We start from the raw sequence: 14,799 nt of genomic DNA, 5'->3' as shown, positions 1-14,799 counted from the left end.
TGCTCATATTATCCTATGGCCTCTGCAGTTGTTTCCTCTGGTTATCCCTTTCTTTTGATACCATTTTATTTCCTCCCTGAACTCATTCATAACCTCTCTTAGTGTGCATATATATATATATATATATATTCACATGTATATATATACACACATACATATATATACACACACACACATGCACACACAACACTCACTATAAGCCAAGACTGTGTTAGGTATTATAAACTTATAAAGAAAGCAAACTACAAAAAAAGATAAGATCCCCAGCTCTTATGAGTGATATATTTTATAGTTCTATAGGATATGTCTTAATTAGATTCTCCTACAAGCAGGGCATCAGAAAAAGTCTTAAGTACTGATTATTGATAAATTTGGGGGTTTTCCAGGGGAAAAAAAAAAAAGGATGAGGAAGAGTAGAATAAGGTGAAAAGGGGGAAATTGCCAATATTAAGGTTGCTGCTGTAGGAACTAGGAGCTTGACATCTGCTGCAATCTCCTAAGAAATGATAATGGTACTCCCATCCTTGTCCACCTGAGGACAGGGAAACCCGAACATTTATCTACTGACTCCCATCTCCTGTTTGTTGTGCTTGTGATGGCACCAACAAGTCCCCTGTGGCACCAGAGAATCCTGGAGAAAAAGTAGAAAGATAAGAAGTGGAGTGTGCTCAAGGAGGGTCACTGTTCTGGAGGTAAGTTTGAGTTTTCAGGGAATTGTCTGTTGTAGCTGCAGTTGAAATCATGGTAGACCAAGGGGATGTGACAGGATTTCCACCTGTGGCCCTACAGGCAGCTGCCACAGGTGGAAATATTAGATTACATACAGATATTCTCTCACAACTATAAATACCATATAAAAGTTAGCAATACAATAGAGTGAAAGTGTGTAAACTGTGTGTGTATGTGTGTGTATGTGTGTGTGTGACTGGGGAAGGGGTAAGTTCAGATTGAGTGATTTGGGAAGAACCCTCTGGGGAGGTGACATTTGAGCTAATAGCTGAAGAATTGAAAGAAAGCAGGATGGATGCAGAGGAAGAGGATTCTGGGCAGAGAAGGGCAAGTGTAAAGGCAATGAGTGTGCATGTGTGAGGAGCAAATGACTGAGACCTCCTGAGAGGAAAGAGCCTCTAAGGCCAAGGTAAGGAGTTTGTAGTTTATTCTAAGTTCTTTGGAAAACTGTCAGAAGGTTTTATGCAAGGGGATGGTATGATCTTTGTTTTAAATGATACTATGAGCCTACAATGATATTTTTATTCATACATGTCAAGTATTCCTGAAGATTTCAATGCAGTTACACTAGATATCACTGGAAAAATATGCTTTATTTTGTCTTTAGGCACAATTATACATAAATCACTATCTTAGACTAAAATCCCAATCTCTTACATTTCACTATAACGAAATTTAATACTCATATTTCAGAATCAATTGAAAAAGCAGCAATAGCAATTAATGGATGTCATAATGTTTCACCAACTTCTAGCCAAAGGCTCATTAAAGTGAGTCAAGAAAACAGTCAAACCATCATTTGAATAGAAGCCTACCAAGATTGTTTAGAGCCACAATTATTTGTAGCAGAAAGATGGTTGATTTTTGGATATTAAAAAGTTTTTAAAATGTTAACACTCACAATTCTCACACAAACTCTTCAGGTTAATACAACTTGCTCTTTCATAAGCAAATTATTTTTATTGGTGATCCCATGGTTTAACAAAAACCCTGAACCGGAACATGGAATACTCAGCTTTAACATTAATTTGTTTTGCGACAATGAATGATCACAAAGTATTTATTAAGCATCTATTGTATATGTGCAAGGAGTGATGAATTACAAAAATATCAGATATGGTCATGCCTACAAGGGTAAAAATATATAGTCACTACCTCGAATTTCATGTAAATGTGCAGGAAATACGGAATTGACACTCCAACACGATTCTTAAAAAAAAAAGAAAAAAAAAAAAGTCTGGGCGTGGTGGCTCACGCCTGTAATCCCAGCACTTTGGGAGGCTGAGACAGGCAAATCACAAGGTCAGGAGTTCAAGACCAGCCTGGCAAACATGGTGAAACCCCATCTCAACTAAAAATACAAAAAATTAGCTGGACATAGTGATGGACGTCTGTAATCCCAGCTACTCAGGAGGCTGAGGCAGGAGAATCGCTTGAACCCAGGAGGTGGAGGTTGCAGTGAGCCAAGATCGCACTACTACACTCCAATCGGTGACAGAGTGAGACTCCATTAATAAAAAAAAAGAAGAAGAAGAAGAGAGAAAAGAAAGAAAGAAAGAAAGAGAGAGAGAGAGAAAGAGAAAGACAGAGAGAGGAAAGAAAGAAAGAGAGAGAGAGAGAGAAAGAGAGAGAGAGAAAGAGAAAGACAGAGAGAGGAAAGAAAGAAAGAGAGAGAGAAAGAGAGAGAGAGAAAGAGAGAGAGAAAGAAGGAAGGAAGGAAGGAAGAAAGGAAGGAAGGAAGGAGGGAGGAAGGGAGGGAGGGAGGGACTAGGCTTGGACTAGACTCAGAAAAAATGTATCCTAATAATCCCTAATAAATGTGAGATTAGTTTTTTCTAAGCTGTAAATTACATTTTCAAGAGTTAAGGTTTTCCTGCTTAATGCAATTCATTTACAGAAATCATACTGCACTGCTGATCAGATATTCTGCTACCAAATAAACTTCATAATCCATCTGTCTGAGGACAGTTGTAATCCTAATACTTTTGCTAGAATTGCAGGAGACACTGAAGACATCTCCATTTCCTTGTGGCAAGTTCCCTCCAGACTGAGTGCTAAATATGATTCTGGTTTGACATATTCTCTCCCTGTGCTTGGTAAACCATAAACTCAAGTGTTCAGATGCTCAGATCCACATGTATCAAGTAACTTTTCTTGCTTTGCAGTTTTCCCAGTCTTCAAGTATTTGTGATTCATTTTGGTTTCTTTGATTTATAAGTCGACATTTGAAAAGGTATAACTGCAAATGTGGGTAACTTTTTCAGAAGGGAGATTACTAGAAGAAATCTGGGATCAACAGGAAGTGAACCTTTGAGTTGAAATTGTCTTATGGGAAAAGTGATACATACAGTTGTAAATATCTACCAGTCTTGATAAGTTTAAGAGAGTTTGTACTTCCGTTTTATTTTACTACTCCCTTCTCAGGATTTAGGAACAAAAATACTTAAATATTGATCCTTATAATTGGGTAAAGTCATTCTATAATTATTTGTCATATTTGTCCTATGTTGCCATATAATCTATTTGGTAATAAATTATTTCATAGGCTACTTCATATAGCCAGCTTATAGGCAGTTTATTGCTCTTTATGTTAAAGTCAAGCTCAGACCTTTCTACATGAAAAAAAAAAAAAAAAAGAAGTAGGTCAGTTCCATGTTTTATAGAGATCGAGCTGTAATTTGAGTTTGGAGAGTATAAAGAGGAATGGAAAAGAAAAGTTCACTTGCAGAAATGCAATGCATCAGGAAGCACCCACAAAGCAAAAACTACTAGTAAAAAACTAATAGTAATTACTCAAATACATTTTAAATTGATGACTCACTCACCTCTGTAACTTCCTAACATTGCAGAACTTGAAAAGACACATTTCAGTGGAAGGAATTAAAGACCACTTGAAAAGGAATGAAAGTATTTTGCCCTAAGCCAGATTGCAGCAATATGTTGCCCTTGTGACAATGAATGATTGATCACAAAGTGATCACAAAATATTTATTAAGCATCCAACAGATATCCAAGTTAGAGTGAGTTTTATGAGATCTCAAGGAGAAGAGTTCCTCTTAAAGCAACTCTTGGAGAAAACAACACAAATTAGATCAAGAGGAGGAGAAAAATGGGACCTCACCCAGTGATTAAAAAAAAGGATAAAAGATCTACTGCTTCTTCTGCAACTCTGTGTAGAACAAACTGAAATCTGGATTTCCACGGGAAGTATTTCAATGATCAAGAAAACTCAAAAGGATAAACTCAGGAGGAAAAGGGAAGCGAATGAGCTAAGGGTTGAGAATAAATGTTCATAAGTGAGGAGTAGGCCAATCTCTTTGCCAGAAAAGCTGGCTATTGGCTTGAATTTTCCAGATTGGTGGCCAGCTTTATCATGCCATAATCAGACAAAAATTAGCACATAAAGGTATTAACAAAATGACTCAAGCTGTCATGTGACATTTAAATTTCCAGTTTGAAAATGCTAACACTTGTGATATTTATTAGATGCTATAAACTCTTGATAGGGAGTGGAGGAAGGGGCTGGACTATACTCTTTCTGTTACATCCTCCAGGAAGACACTAGCATCAACATTTATTTAGGCTTAGCATTTCAGCACATGATGTCTCACTAATCACAGTCCCTCGTGTAAAGAAAATTGAATTCAGAAGCATTTCCTAAAACTGCTATTTTTGTAGGATGACTATGAAGAAGAGATATTAAGGACATTTGCTGGCTACCGCCTTGCAATTTTTACGTATGCTTACAACTTCAGAGGATTATGGTATAGTGGCTCAGACACTGGGAAAAAGCACCTTAATATGAACTTAAGCAGAAATTCAGCTGCAATACTGATCCTTATTTGGGATGGAATTAGCAAAATTATAGATATAATATGCAAAATCTGTTTCAAAGCCATATTAACTACTTAGATTTCTGGCAGTGTGGTTGTATCCTGTTCATGAATGTGTAATGCCATCCTTTTTCCTACAATGCAAAAAATAAATTTCCAAATATACTTGCAAAAATATCTTTGATCATGGAGTGTGCTGGCTTTCTTCTGGCATAATGATAAATGACACTTCCAATTATGTATCAAGAGAATTTTGTAAAATCTATTAGATTTTTAAAGAGAGTTGAATTTATAGCACCTTTAATACTATATATTATACACTCATAGGAATTAGAGTCTAAGTGCAAGAATCTTCTGTACAATTCCTCTATTATCAAATAGTTAGCAAACAGAGCTTTTTGTTCAGACGAAGCCCAAATTCTGTGAGAGTGCATATAATCTGTAGACAAGAATGAAAGCATGTTTTGGGATGTTAAAGAAGACCCCCAAAATGGCTTTGTAATTAAAAATATATACTGTAACTATACAAATCCTTGGAATGATGCCATGCTAACTTAAAGAGTTGTTTCAGCAATATGACAAAAATAACTCAGAGCTTTGTTATTTATGAAGAATATATAAATGCTAGATATATTCAATAAAACAACATTTAATGGCATACCTGAATTCAAAAACAAGAAAATAACAGATAAATAGGAGGTACTTAAAGTCAGAGTGGTAAATTCAGGACCTAGGACTACAGCAACAAGAGGCAAATTGCCCAACATTTAAGTCTTCAGGTATACCTAAAGGTGCTTTAATGCCCATGTAGGTATAGAAGACATTGCTTTGGGCTCAGGCAAGGTGGGGGAGCTAAAGCATGATGCCCACCATAAAGCTGGGATAAGAGAAGAGCTGCTGCCTCAGTGAAAAGGGGATGAGAACAGTTCTACCCACTGATACAGAAAGCAAAAAGGAAACTTGTCTTTGTTGGGATTCTGAGGAGAGAAAAAAAGTCACCTATGAAAAATGAAAACTCCAAGCCTGTCCAAATTTATATAATCTATGGGCGTAGACATTCGTAGTTTGAAAAATTAACTATAGGACTTATCTAAGTTTGGTGAAATCCTTGGAGCATCCAGGAAAAACAAAAATAAACACATTCTCAACCAGTACTTCCATGCATGCAAGAACTCCAATAGGAAAACAAAATGAACCTAAGACAAGAACACTTTTCTGTTTAAATGAACTCTCACACACAAATAAATTCTAAGCCATGGTGGAAAGGGAGCACACACAACAAATATAAGAATTATGTACTCCTCCTTACTGTCACACAATATAATCAAATCAAACAATGTGAAATAATCTATGAAACCAAATGATTAGATTTTAAAAAGGAATAAAAATAAATATCAAAACATATGACACTGTAAAAATACATGATCAATTTTAAAAAGAAAAATGACCTTTAGATATGAAGAAAAAGTCCTTGAATAAAAGCTAGTTGAGGCCAGGTGTGGTGGCTCATGCCTGTAATCCCAGTACTTTGGGAGGCCGAGGTGGGCAGATCACCAGGTCAGGAGATTGAGACCATTCTGGTCAACATGGTGAAACCCCATCTCTACTAAAAATACAAAAATTAGCCAGGCATGGTGGCATGCGCCTGCAGTCCCAGCTACTTGGGAGGCTCAAGCAGGGGAATCGCTTGAACCCAGGAGGTGGAGGTTGCAATGAGCCAACATCACACCACTGCACTCCAGCCTGGTGACAGAGTGAGACTGTCTCAAAAAAAAAAAAAAAAAAAAAAAAAAAAAAAAAAAAAAGCTAGTCGACATAAAGTTTAGACAATTTAAGAAGGAATTAACAAATGGAAGGCAGACAAGGAAATTACCCAAACCGCCACACAAAGAGATAAAGAAACAGGACAAAACAAAGGCTTAAGCATGGAGTATAGAAGATTTAACATATGTTGACGTAGGAGTTATAGAAGGACAGAAAACAGCAGATGGGGAAAATATCATATTCAAACGGATATTTGTTCATAATTTTTCAGAGTTGATGAAAGATATGAATCCTCAGATAGCAGAACATCAAAGACAATAGGAAAATCCTAAAAGCAACCAGAGAGAAAAGACTACCTACAAAGGAAGGATTAATTTCTTGGCATAGAGAAAGGACAATGTAATGGGAATAAGCATTTAGTTGTATCTGTAATATTTTATTCCTTTAAAAAATAATCTGGAGCAAACATGAAAACATGACTGTAAAATACGTGTGGTAAGTATAATGGTGTCTGTCATATTATTTTCTTACTCATCTACCTGTTTGACATGTTTCAGAGTTAAAATTTAAAATACGAAAAGTTGAAAATGAGTAACATTTATCAATAAAATAGTATTTATCACCAAAACATCTATTGCTCCATTTCCATGGACCAACTTCCCATCCCAAGAAATAGTAATAAAATAGAAGTGAGAGGGCTCATACTGGTATTCAGCTTGGAAGAGGCTTACCAATTGCCTTAATGATGGCAATATTTAGATCAAAGTTTGTCAAACTATGACCCTGGGACAGCCACCTGTTTTTATAAATAAAATTTTATTGATACACAGTATACTTATTTGTTTACATATTGTCTATAGCTTCTTTGACTCTATAACAGTGGAGTTATTAAGGACTGTAAACCTAAAATATTTACTATCTAGCCTTTTAAGAAAAAGTTTGCCAATCCTTGACTTAAATAATGCTGTTTCTTATCATTTCCCTTTAATGAGTTAGCAATGTATTTTTAACTGAAGTCACACATTTACATAAGTTTCAAGATAATAATTAACTAAATTTAAAGGTCTTAAATTCATACTTAGGAAAAACTTGAGGTAAGAGTAAATACTGAGAAATGCTAAAATATCTTTGAGTGTTTATTTAGTTGGATTTTCTACCTTCAAGATTCTCAATAATCAAGCAAAACTGGTTTGGGTAACATGAAAGTTCAAATCAGCCATCGGATTTTGCAATATGACCCAATTAATCTTGTGTGTATTACACTTTCCCATAATCCCCACTTTCAGCCAAAGTTACACTAATTTTATATTAACTTAGAAAGCAGGAGAAAAAAGTATTTGTCAAGGCTTGTATTTTTTAAAATTCTCTTTCCATACATATTTTAGTTTCCTAAGAAAGAGCTGGAAATACTGGCTCTTCATATATTTAAGATGCCTGAAAGTTATATTTTTATGCTATTTAATACATATTATGATGTTTGAAGAGAATGATTCATCACTTAGTCATGACCAAAAAAAGAACTGGAGTTTTCACCTCAGTGTTTGCTTAAACCTCAGGAAATCTTTTTTTCTTTCAATTGGAGAAACACAGATTTTTATTTTTTACTAGACTGGAGATCTTACTGATTTAATCACTTGTCAATAAAAGTTATAATAATAGCTCCTTTGAAGACACAAATTATTACTTGCCGCAGATATGGCAAGGAAAATTACCATCACTTTACTCCTTCCAGTCTCTTCTGTCACCAGATTCTACCTCCCCTCTGATCTTACCACATTCTTTGGATTTACTCTTTTCAACCACAGCCTACTCTGCCCCCACCCCTCACCCATCTTCTACATATCCTTGTAGTGAACACCTGTTTAGTGCCTTTTTTACACCTTCCTGATGCTTAGTTCCAACCTCACCATTATCTAGTGGTCATTCACAAACAGGTATTAATTAATTAGCTAATCTTTATTAAATATCTATAACCTAAAATGATCTTGCCCCTCTCTAAATTTCTACAGTTTTTAGTTTAAAAAACAAGAGCCCTAGATTATTTTCCATTTTTTACATGAAAATAAAACATTATCTCTTCTGCATACTCTTTCAAGGTAGGAACAATGTTGCATGTTTTTTTAAAAAATAGCATTGAAAAAGACTCAAACAAGAAAGAGAGAGAAAACAAAAGTCACAAAGGGCATCCCAGACAATATGACGAAGAACCCAGTATCTGCTTTAATACTTACTGGTTTGCTGTTTTATGTATCACATGTATATTTGCTATTTGAAGATAAAACTACTTGTTAAATGTTGTAGTTTTAAAAAATCATATTACATTAGGGAGACATACATTGAAATCCATTATATAAATTTGTTAGGGTGGAATAAGCCTTCTTTAAACACAAATCAAGTGCAAAAAGGAACAAAAAGCAAACAATGTAGTGCCACTCAGATTCTAAGTCCGTTAACAAGGTGATTTATAGTTGGATTTATCTTCTAAGGGCTTGTGGAATTGAGCCTGAAAACAGGCAAGTGTGCATAATTATTCTTTTTCAAGCCAGAAACTATTTTTCTTTCTCACTGAAGGTTAAAGTCAGATTTGTAACTTACAACTTAAGCCTCTTTACTATTTTTCCTACTTGACTTTTCGTTTTATCCATCAGATTTTCTGAGGTGTTCAAATGGGTAATTTCCAAAGAACAACACTGACAGTCCCTAAAGCCAGTAATAAATTAAATTGTAAAATTATGTTTGTTTGTAGAAAGCTTATAGATTCTTACAAAGCCCTCACCTTATACTTCAAGCCACCTCCATCACTTTTTGCCATCTATTTCTTTTCCTTCACTCCTACAAAGAGTTCTTGGCTCAGTTTTGATCTGTAATTGCTTTACATTGGAATAGCCTTTCAACACACATTGGCTGTGCTGTCTGATAAAATGGACCTGTGGGCTTTCCAACTTTTGGGGTTTCTTTTTTTTTTTTTAACAAAATGTCCAGAAACTCTGTTTTGCCTTTTGGGCAGGATGTCAGGGAAGGCAGATGGTTGAAAGGAAGCCTGGAGATGAAAGAGATAATAATAAATGTGCTCCCATTCTGGTACATACTCCTACCTTCCCAGGACAAAGACAAGTTTGGGAGTTTTCTTTAAAGAAGACTGGTAATACACTAATGGTGGAGCAAGTCTGTCCCCAAAGAGTGAAAGTGAATGAGACCTGGGTATTTTCCATGGAATGATTCACCAGTGGTTCACACCAAAGGAAAAGGTTTGGAGAGAGACTCATGACCATAATTCATGCTGAGGTCTCTTTGAAGACAAGAACCCTATTTTTTCATCTTTGACTCTCCAATAACTTATAAATATTTGTTGTGTAAATATTTATTTAATGATTGAATGAGTTTTTATTCTGAACTTTGCTAAATAGCACCAATACTAAATTCTATGTGTGTTCAAGCGACTATATTAGAAGAGCTGTGCATAGTGTGTGTGTGTGTGTGTGTTTGTACTGACATAGACGTGGCATGAATGAGGAAATAAATATGAATAGGTAGGCTTGGCAACTGAAGTAATTTCAACCGGAGAGCACAGAAAGTGATGATCATTGATTATTAATGGATGTGCCTATCAAAAGATGGAAAGGTACACTTATTTATTCAGTCATTTGGTAAGAATTCAGTGGGAAGTTATTGTGTACTTTAGCCCTGAGGCAGGTGTTGTGAATGATACAAATATAAGTCAGATGTCCCAACAGGTGATTTTTCTGGCTATGCCACACCCAGCATTATAAAGGACAGGGCATCTCTGACTATCAGCAAATAGAATCCACTCCCACTGAGCTCCTTACTGGCAATGCTGATTTTATTGAAGATTCCATCAGGGAGGCAGAGAAAAAGTTTGTATTTCATCTACCATAGCCCTCAGCCTCTCTTATACCTTGTTTAACATAATTCTCCTTAGTCCTTAGTCCTTGTACTTCCCCTGGGCTTCTCTTTCCATTATTCCAGTGCACAGCTCTGTGCCACTCATCTCCTCTCTCCATGACTTTTCTGGAGCAAATGTTTATATATTGTACAGATGCCACCAGGGCTCTGTTCCTACATCCTCAGACCTTACCATTATGTGCATGCGGACCTAGCTCCTGATCCCAGCTCTCATCTCTTTGCCTAAGATAGGTAGGTAGGTAGGTAGGTAGGTAGGTAGGTAGGTAGGTAGGTAGATAGATAGATAGATAGATAGATAGATAGATAGATAGATAGACAGACAGACAGACAGACAGACAGACAGATAAATTACCATGGAAGAGCAGCTCCATCTGTTTTTTTGTAGTCCTTGGTGTCATCAACCTACTAGCCTGGAAGGCAGGATTCTTACACACTTCTCTCCATACCTATTTTAGCCTAGGTTCCCCTAGAAGCAGATCCTGATTTTGAAGGGGTCATTGCTAATAGTTTATTTGGAAGGTGAACTTAGAACTGGTAGAAGAGACAGGGAAGGGTGGGCAGTGAAGTAAGTATGCAATATCAAGTTGCCCCTTTAGGTAATTGGAGTGTAACCTTACTAGGCTTTCTGGTAATCAGTGTAGAACACACACCTTAGAATTATTTTACCAAGGGTTGAGCACTTGGTTGAGGCATTTATTGGTTGAGGACTGCTCCTTGGTGGTGAGTGTCAATCTCCTGGTATTTCTGGCCTGCCATGTGCACAGGCAAAGTGGGATCTGGCAGAGCAGGCACTGGCTGCCAAAGAAAGCCCTTAGACTTTCTCTTCTTTCAGAGAAAGGAGAGAGAGGAAGCCTGTGCCAGGCTGACAGCCAGGGAAGGCTCACAGACTTCAGAGGGCAGGGTACCTTGCAGTGAGGTGGGTGAGGCCTGAGTCCTCCCTAAGATGGGATCAGTATAAATTTGCCAAGGAGCCCTTGTGACAGAGGAAGCGCTGTTCTCTATCATTATCATCCCCCCTTCAGTCTTGACCACCAGAGCTCAGTTGGATTGTAGAAGAATTGACATATCTTCACTTCCTTGACTTCCTGCTATCACCTAGGAATGGACACATTGTTTTCTTTGGCATTATTAATAGAGATAATAGTAGCCAACAACGTTTATTGAGCATTTATTATAGGTCAGACGCTGTGCTAGATGCTTTTCATGCATTCACTTATTTAATCATTCCCTAAACTCTGAGAGGTAGATACCATCATTTGCTCTATATCAATGGAAGATGAGGCAGTAACTTCCCCGGATCTTGCAGGTATGAGTGCTGGAGCTGATATTTGAACACAGGTAGCCTGGTGCCAAAGCCTGCACTCATTTACTCCTGCAAAGACTATTCAGCCTAGGCCTTTTGCCTTTCTTCACACTATTTTGAGGTGGCTGAGATTAGGCATGTTTGAATGAGGATGGGTTGGAAGGTGTGGTGCACAATGCTCCCATGATCCTCTAGGGGGAATGCAGGACTCAGGGTGGTTCCAAGAGACTTTTAGTCCTGAGACTCTTCACTCTATATTCACTATGTGAAGTGTTTTGCCACCATCTTAGAAGAGGAAAAAGAAGTCCCAAATTGTCACCTTGTGGGAATGGAGATAGAGAAGTGCAGTTTTATGATTTTGCCTTGTGTTAGCAAATTGTAAAAGCATCTTTCTCCTGCTTCTTCCCTGATTCAGGGCCCAACATTTGAAACCAGAGTCCTGAATGTCATTTCATTTGAGAGCTTCCTGCCCTCTCTCCTCCCTAGCCATGCTTAAGATAGGGAAGGATGAAGTGGCTTTCTGTGACTTGTCCTGTTTCAACTCAAGAGTCATGACTTTGAATTGGAGAAACACCATTCTAGGCTTATTCCCAGCCTTCTGGCAATATTTTCCTTCTTCTTATGCAGCAACTTCCAGATTGTGCTGTTCCTTGGCACATATCTGATTTTCTTTCGTTGGATCTTTCTAAAAGACAGATAACACTATTTCTACTCAAACTGATATCTTCACTCTGTCCTGGGAAACATATGATCCCCTTTCACCTCATATGACCCTGGAACTTAGGCTGCATGGATTAAAAAGCAAACAATGAAAAAAAACCTAGGAAGTAGAGATTCTTCTTTGTACTATAAATGAAGCAAATTATAAATTCTGCCTCAACACAGTTTTGGGGATGTAGGAAGGTTATTACAAAAAAAAAAAAAAAAAAAAAGAGGTGAAGAATTCTTCAGTTCTCTGATATAGGAGACCTTATTTTTCTCCGCATTAAAACTACTCCCATGGACACTTCCTGTACTTTCATCTGTATACTGATTTATTTTTCTCTAAGTGAATTTTGGTAATGAGAAAGGTGCCTACTTGACGTCTCCAGGGAATAAATCCTTCTAATTATCCACAGAGAAGAGAAGCAGACAAGTAGTCACAAAGCAGTTACCTCCTACAGTATTTTAGAGAGGCATCTCAAGCCTGAACTATGCAGAAAACAACTAAAAATTAGCAAATTACTCAGGCTGAGTGACTTAGGAAATATTCCGGCTATTCTAATATTTGCTGGTAAACATGTCAATGACTATGACTCATGACAGCTGCCGGATGTGGGCACAGTTTTTTTTAAAGTGAAGACTTGAAGTGGAACCCCCACTCCATGTAGCTCAGATCTCCATGCAGATATGAGAGAGTGATAGACAGATAGATATGCTGCATCCCCCCCTTCCCTCCCACCCAGAGTTTCTCTACCTCAGCACTACTGGAAACTGGATAATTCTTTTTAAAAGGAGCTATCCCATGCACTGTAGGATGCTTAATAGCAACCCTGGTGTCTACTCACTAGATGCCAATAGCATCTCCCTCCCAAGGCTTGAGTTGGACAATAAAAAATGTCTGCAGTCATGGTCAAATATCTCCTGGGGGCAAAATTACCCCAGATGACAACCCTGGCAGGGAAAAACTTTGGACTCACCACTTGAGGTCCTGGAACCTGCCTATGTGCATATTCTCTGTTGTAGAATATGTTTTTAACCAAATGTATTTCAATTCTTTTTAGGGCTATTGCTTACTTAATTTCTCAGCTATATGATGTAAGATCACCTGTAAGTGCATTATTTATTTCAGTAAGTACAGATATCATTCTTTTTAATGGCTTTATACTATTCAATTATGGGAAGATGCCACAATTTATTTATCCAGTTCATTGTATTATTTCCAGTTTTTTTATAATTACATATAATGTTTTAATTTGTGTATTCCTTATTTCAACAAAAACAATTTTGTGTCCTCCATTTCCAGTAGTTGTATTAGGTGCTGGTAAAAAGGACACATAAGCATGGACTTTGCCCTCATTCAGCTTACATTTTAGCAAGGAAGAAAATAATAAGTAAATAAAGTAATTACTAATTCTAAAAGGATGCATAACTATATAATTCAGTTAGTGCTAACTTCCATGAAGGAAATAGAAGGATGAGACAAAGAGCAACTGATGACATCACTTTAGATAGGGTGGTCAGGGAAGACTTCTCCTGTTAGGGGACATTTGAACATAGACCTAGAGGATGAGAACAAGGCAGCTATCTGAAGAGCTAGACCAGTCTGAGCAAACGGAAAAGCAAATACAGAGACCCAGCAGGGAGAAAGGGCTTGGGGTACTTGAGGAACAGAAAGGAGGCCAGTGAAGCTGGAGCACAGAAGGCAAGGATGAAAGTGGAGAGATATGAGGTGGGTCATATACGGCAGGAAGTGGAAAAGGCATGGCCTTATAGGCCATTATAGGGAAGAGTCTAGATTTTGTTCTGAAAGCATTGGGAAGCCATTTAAGGTTTTAAGAAGAGTGGCGTGATCCAGTTTATGATTTAAAAAGTTATTCTGGTGAGAAAATGAACTATTAAAAGGGAAAAATTGAATTAGAAAAAACAGCTAAGGGCCTATTTAAATTCCTTAATTGGGATTTAATGGTAGAATGATTCCAATAAGGGCAGTGGAAATAAACAGAAGTAAATGGATTACAGTACAACCGTCATCTTGGAGAAGGATTGAATGGACAGGCAAGAAAAAGAAAGTGCAATGGGTGACTCCTAGGTCTGGGTCCCAAACAACTAGGAGGCTGATGATGCCACTTACCAAGATGGGAAGACTGGGCAATGATGAATTTTGGTCAAGCTGAGGATGAAGAGTGCCATTTTTAATGTATTAAATCAGCTATGCCTGTTAGATAGCCAAGTAGTAATGGCAAGTTAGACATATAAACTTATAGCTTAGGGGAGAGATATGAGCTAGAGAAATAAAAAATTGGGTGTCACTGCATCTAGATGGTACTTCAAGCCATTAGACTGTGGGGATCATGTGGGAAAAGAACTTAGAAGGAATGAAGGCACAGGGCAGATGTGCCTTCATTTGCCCTGGGGCCCTCTTGCATTCAGAGGTATGGAAGAGGAGACAGAACCATGAATAAGACCAAGAAGAAATAGCTGGCAAGGTAGGAACACACTAGAAGAGTAGAATGCCATGAAAGCTGGGCAATGACAGCACACCAG

This window comes from Papio anubis, chromosome 10, assembly GCF_008728515.1.
Source record: "Papio anubis isolate 15944 chromosome 10, Panubis1.0, whole genome shotgun sequence".
Taxonomy (NCBI): Eukaryota; Metazoa; Chordata; class Mammalia; order Primates; family Cercopithecidae; genus Papio; species Papio anubis.
The sequence above is the reverse complement of the archived record's forward strand: the minus strand, read 5'-3'. Positions refer to the sequence as shown.